Source organism: Hyperoodon ampullatus (genome assembly GCF_949752795.1).
Source record: "Hyperoodon ampullatus genome assembly, chromosome: 9".
NCBI classification, from domain to species: Eukaryota; Metazoa; Chordata; class Mammalia; order Artiodactyla; family Ziphiidae; genus Hyperoodon; species Hyperoodon ampullatus.
Genome location: NC_136922.1, coordinates 103,623,646 through 103,629,816, shown reverse-complemented (window position 1 = coordinate 103,629,816; position 6,171 = coordinate 103,623,646).

The following is a 6,171-nucleotide window of genomic DNA, read 5'->3' as shown; positions in this document are numbered from 1 at the left end:
CAAGAAAACACTCCCATTTACCATTGCAACAAAAAGAATAAAATATCTAGGAATAAACCTACCTAAGGAGACAAAAGACCTGTATGCAGAAAATTATAAGACACTGATGAAAGAAATTAAAGATGATATAAATAGATGGAGAGATATACCATGCTCCTGGATTGGAAGAATCAATATTGTGAAAATGACTCTACTACCCAAAGCAATCTACAGATTCAATGCAATCCCTATCAAACTACCACTGGCATTTTTCACAGAACTAGAACAAAAAATTTCAAAATTTGTTTGGAAAAACAAAAGACCCCGAATAGCCAAAGCAATCTTGAGAACGAAAAACGGAGCTGGAGGAATCAGGCTCCCTGACTTCAGACTATACTACAAAGCTACAGTAATCAAGACAGTGTGGTACTGGCACAAAAACAGAAAGATAGATCAATGGAACAGGATAGAAAGCCCAGAGATAAACCCACGCACATATGGTCAACTTATCTTTGATAAAGGAGGCAGGAATGTACAGTGGAGAAAGGACAGCCTCTTCAATAAGTGGTGCTGCGAAAACTGGACAGGGACATGTAAAAGTATGAGATTAGATCATTCCCTAACACCATACACAAAAATAAGCTCAAAATGGATTAAAGACCTAAATGTAAGGCCAGAAACTATCAAACTCTTAGAGGAAAACATAGGCAGAACACTCTATGACATAAATCACAGCAAGATCCTTTTGGACCCACCTCCTAGAGAAATGGAAATAAAAACAAAGATAAACAAATGGGACCTAATGAAACTTCAAAGCTTTTGCACAGCAAAGGAAGCCATAAACAAGACCAAAAGACAACCCTCAGAATGGGAGAAAATATTTGCAAATGAAGCAACTGCCAAAGGATTAATCTCCAAAATTTATAAACAGCTCAAGCAGCTCAATAGCAAAAAAACAAACAACCCAATCCGAAAATGGGCAGAAGACTTAAATAGGCATTTCTCCAAAGAAGATATACAGACTGCCAACAAACACGTGAAAGAATGCTCAACATCATTAATCATTAGAGAAATGCAAATCAAAACTACAATGAGATATCATCTCACACCAGTCAGAATGGCCATCATCAAGAAATCTAGAAACAATAAATGCTGGAGAGGGTGTGAAGAAAAGGGAACACTCTTGCACTGCTGGTGGGAATGTGAATTGGTACAGCCACTATGGAGAACAGTATGGAGGTTCCTTAAAAAACTAAAAATAGAACTATCATATGACCCAGCAATCCCACTACTAGGCATATACCCTGAGAAAACCATAATTCAAAAAGAGACATGTACCAAAATGTTCATTGCAGCTCTATTCACAATAGCCCGGAGATGGAAACAACCTAAGTGTCCATCACCGGATGAATGGATAAAGAAGATGTGGCACATATATACAATGGAGTATTACTCAGCCATAAAAAGAAACGAAACTGAGCTATTTGTAATGAGGTGGATAGACCTAGAGTCTGTCATACAGAGTGAAGTAAGTCAGAAAGAGAAAGACAAATACCGTATGCTAACACATATATATGGAATTTTTTTTTTAAATGTCATGAAGAACCTAGGGGTAAAACAGGAATAAAGACACAGACCTACTTGGGAATGGACTTGAGGATATGGGGAGGGGGAAGGGTAAGCTGTGACAAAGCGAAAGAGAGGCATGGACATATATACACTACCAAACGTAAGGTAGATAGATAGTGGGAAGCAGCCGCAGAGCACAGGGAGATCAGCTCGGTGCTTTGTGACCGCCTGGAGGGGTGGGATGGGGAGGGTGGGAGGGAGGGAGATGCATGAGGGAAGGGATGTGGGAACAGATGTATATGTATGACTGATTCACTTTGTTATAAAGCAGAAACTAATAAAAAAAAAGAATAAATGTATGTTTCTTGAAAAAAAAAGAAGATATGGCACATATATGCAATGGAATATTACTCAGCCATAAAAAGAAATGAAATTGAGCTATTTGTAATGAGGTGGATGGACCTAGAGTCTGTCATACAGAGTGAAGTAAGTCAGAAAGAGAAAGACAAATACGGTATGCTAACACATATATATGGAATTTAAGAAAAAAAAATGTCATGAAGAACCTAGGGGTAAGACAGGAATAAAGACACAGACCTACTAGAGAATGGACTTGAGGATATGGGGAGGGGGAAGGGTAAGCTGTGACAAAGCGAGAGAGTGGCATGGACATATATACACTACCAAATGTAAAACAGATAGCTAGTGGGAAGCAGCCGCATAGCACAGGGAGATCAGCTTGGTGCTTTGTGACCACCTAGAGGGGTGGGATAGGGAGGGTGGGAGGGAGGGAGACGCAAGAGGGAAGAGATATGGGAACATATGTATATGTATAACTGATTCACTTTCTTATAAAGCAGAAACTAACACACCATTGTACAGCAATTATACTCCAATAAAGATGTAAAAAAAAAAAAGGGACAAGATTAGGATGCCCACCATAAATATAATATTGAAGGCAACAGTTCCAAAATACAGGAGTCCCTAGAGTGTTTATTACAAATGCAGATCCCCGGGGCTCAGTGCCAGATGCACTAAACAAGAATTTGCGGAGGCAGCGCTAAGGGGTCTACAGCTTTAACAAGCTTCCACAGTTAATAGGTTACCTATGATGCAGAGACAGATTGGGAACCAAACAACAGAATGAAAAGACAAGATTAAGTTCTAATCCCATTCTGTCACATACTGGCTATGCAACTTTGGAAAAATTACCAAATTTTCTTAGCCTCATCTTCATCAACTGTATTCCAAGTTAACAATACTGTCTATCTTACTAGATACTTAGAATTAAATGAAATACTTACAATTATGTAAGATAATATTTGTAAAGCATCAGGCACAATGGTTAGCACACAAACACTGATTTGCACTGGGCCAAGATAATCTCCATAAAAACTGTGGCTACCTTTTGTGGCTGTTTCTTTGCTCACTGTACTCCCCTCACTTAGCACAATAAATGGCACATAGAAGATGCTGAAAAATATCTACAGAATGAAAGAATATAGGACAAATTCAACACATGTTAACTTTTTCCTCCTCATTAGGTCTAAATTTAAAATATAATATTAAACGTATTTGTGACCATCTGTTCCTTACAATGACCTACAAGTCCCTAATAGTCTGACTATATCTCCGACTACTTCCCTCCTCATTTATTCATCCTAGAAACTGGTCCCTTATACATCACTAAATGTATTAGGGATTATGCGTTGGTTCTTCCCTCTGCCTAGAATACTTTTCACCCCAGCTAAGTTCACCTCTACTGAATCTTTGCTCAAATATTACCTTCTCAACAAAGTTCTATCTAGACTACCATATTTAAAACTGCAACTCAACTGCCAAACATCAGCACTTCCTGTCTTCCCTACTCCATGCAGCTTACCACCTTCTTACATACTACATTAACTCCTTATTCATTACGTTTATTATTTATTATCTATCTCCCCCCTGCTAGAATGTAAGCTTCATCAGAGCAAGTTTTTTGTCTTTTCTATTTCCTACAGTATCCCCTGAGCTTATAACAAAATCTGGCACATAGCAAACATTTAATAAATATTTATTGAAATTAAAAAATTACGGTAATATGGTTATCAATATGCTGTAAAATACAGGATTTCAAAACAAATGTTTACTATCCTGTTTGAGCCAAGCAATACCTAATGCTACACATGGAGATCATGACTACTTTGTGTCAACAACAGTATGACAACTGGGCAAGACAACAGCCATACTTATCATTAGAAAAGGTACAAAAAAACAACAGGCTCTCACTGTCCAATTTCACAAATTAAATAAAGCTCTTTGTGATAAAACAGGAGGCTACTTTCCATTTTGTTCACTGCATGATGTTAGGCTACCTCTTGGCTGCCAGCACTTAAGGGCAAAATGAAAAAGTTTTATCCTGAAGACCTCACCCATAAGATTTGGCCAACTCTGTCCAGATTCTTCACAGAACACCCTCAGATCATCCTCTCCACAACAGCTCAACATCAAGAGTCCTTGTCCTGAACTGTAAAATGTATTAACTTTCAACAATCCTATCAGGTAAAAATTACTGTTTTTTTCAAGCCATGTTATGGTAATTTTTTTAGAGAAATTGTTTTATGTAGTGAATCATTATACTAAATTAAGGAACCTATAAAAATGAGAGGAATTTACAAAATCAGGTCATTTTTTAAATATAATTAATCATAAATCTTCAGAAGCAAAAGACTTCAGAAGTCCTTTAGACAGGTCAAGAAGTTAACAACCAAATATAAAAAAAGTGGAAACCAATCAGATGCCTGTTATATAATAAAGTAACAGGTCCCTAACTGCTTAAGGAAAGAAATTAAAACATCCAAACAAAAATCAAAAGGCTGAAAATTTAATCTAATCTATGCTAACAAATAATGAATCCAGCATCTACACAATAAAGTCTTTTTGCTTCGTACTGTTTACCATTCCTTCTATATACCCATGGCTTCAACATCCAAGGCTTGAAAGCCTTTAAAAGGAGGGTCAAAGCAAATATTTAAGGTTAGTTAATACAAAACAACTAGTAACCAAACACTTTCAATCATAGACTTGAATAGTTAATAAAGCGAAAACTTCAGCAGTTAGATATCAATGTAATATATTTTTTTAAACTTAAATGAATAAAAGACTAACCACCTGTTTACATGAATTTGCAGTGAGACAAGATGGTATGGTTTCATGTTTTCTCTAGCCGTGGTGTGGGAGCTGCTCAGGAACAGGTGCCTTGTAAGCTAAGAGTCAGGGTTTTGCCAGGGAGGTACAGGAGAAGAAGAATGGGGAAAGGTATATGCAATGTGCTGATCAGAATGACAAACCACAGACTTAAGCCAGACAAGGGGAAATGAGAGGATAAGGAAGAATGAAGCAGGATGAAAAAATGTGGCTGGGCCAATGATCAGAGACTCCGGTGTGGCTGAATGATTGTTGGAGTCATGTTACCAAAGAGAGTGACCTGGAAAGACTGAATGTTGTGGATGGAAAATGAGATGCCAACACTCAGAATCTGGAGAGGTACAGTTAATGACAGAAGAATCCTTTCCAGATATACGGACTGGAGATATACCAATGAACAATTTGCCTATAGTATAAGCACTGTTATACTTACTATAAGCAAACCCCCTTAAGGACAGGATCATTCCCATCTTTCCAAACCCATTATGTTTAGCACAGTATCTAGTGTTAACAATTAACAAATAACTATATAATTTTTAAGGTGTATTTCTGTTCCAGAAGAAGTTTCAGGACACTGTTTAGATTCTGTGCAACAAGAAATCTCAGAGAAGAGTATAATATGTAAGCAGAGCACATCCTGGGAAATCAGTGTTTACTCTGAAGGAAGAGGAGAGGAGGAAGACAGCTAAACAATTTACATAGACAGTTCCATTGTCATTTTTTTTTTTACTGAACTATAACTGACTTACAATATTATATTAGTCGCAAGTATACAACAGAGTGATTCGGTATTTTTATACCTTACAAAATGATCACCACGATAAGTTATCATCTGTCACCACAAAGTTATTACAACATTATTGACTATTATTTCTTATGCTGTACATTGCATCCCTGTGACTTATTTTATAACTGGAAGTCTGTACCTCTTAATTTCCTTACTTATTTCATGCATTCCTCCACCCCCCATCCTCTCTGGCAATTACCAGTTTTTCTGTATCTATGAGTCTGTTTCTGTTTTATGTCTGTTTGGTTTTTTTAGATTCCACATATAAGTGAAATCTTTCTTTGACTTATTTCACTTAGCATAATACCCTCTAGGTCCATCCATGTTGTCACAAATAGCAAGGTTCCATTGTTTTCTAATAGCTGAATAATATTCCATTGTGTGTGTGTGTGTGTCTGTATATCACTTCTTTATCGATTTATCTATCAGTGGATACATAGGTTGCTTCCATATCTTGACTATTATAAATAATGCTGCAATGAACATAGGGGTGCATACATCTTTTCGAATTAGTGTTTTATGTTTTCTTCAGAAAAATACCCAGGAGTGGATTTGCTGGATCGTACGGTGGCTCTATTTTTAATTTTTTGAGGAACCTCCACACTGTTTTCCATAGTGGCTGTTCAAAAACCAAGGCTTTTTTTGCT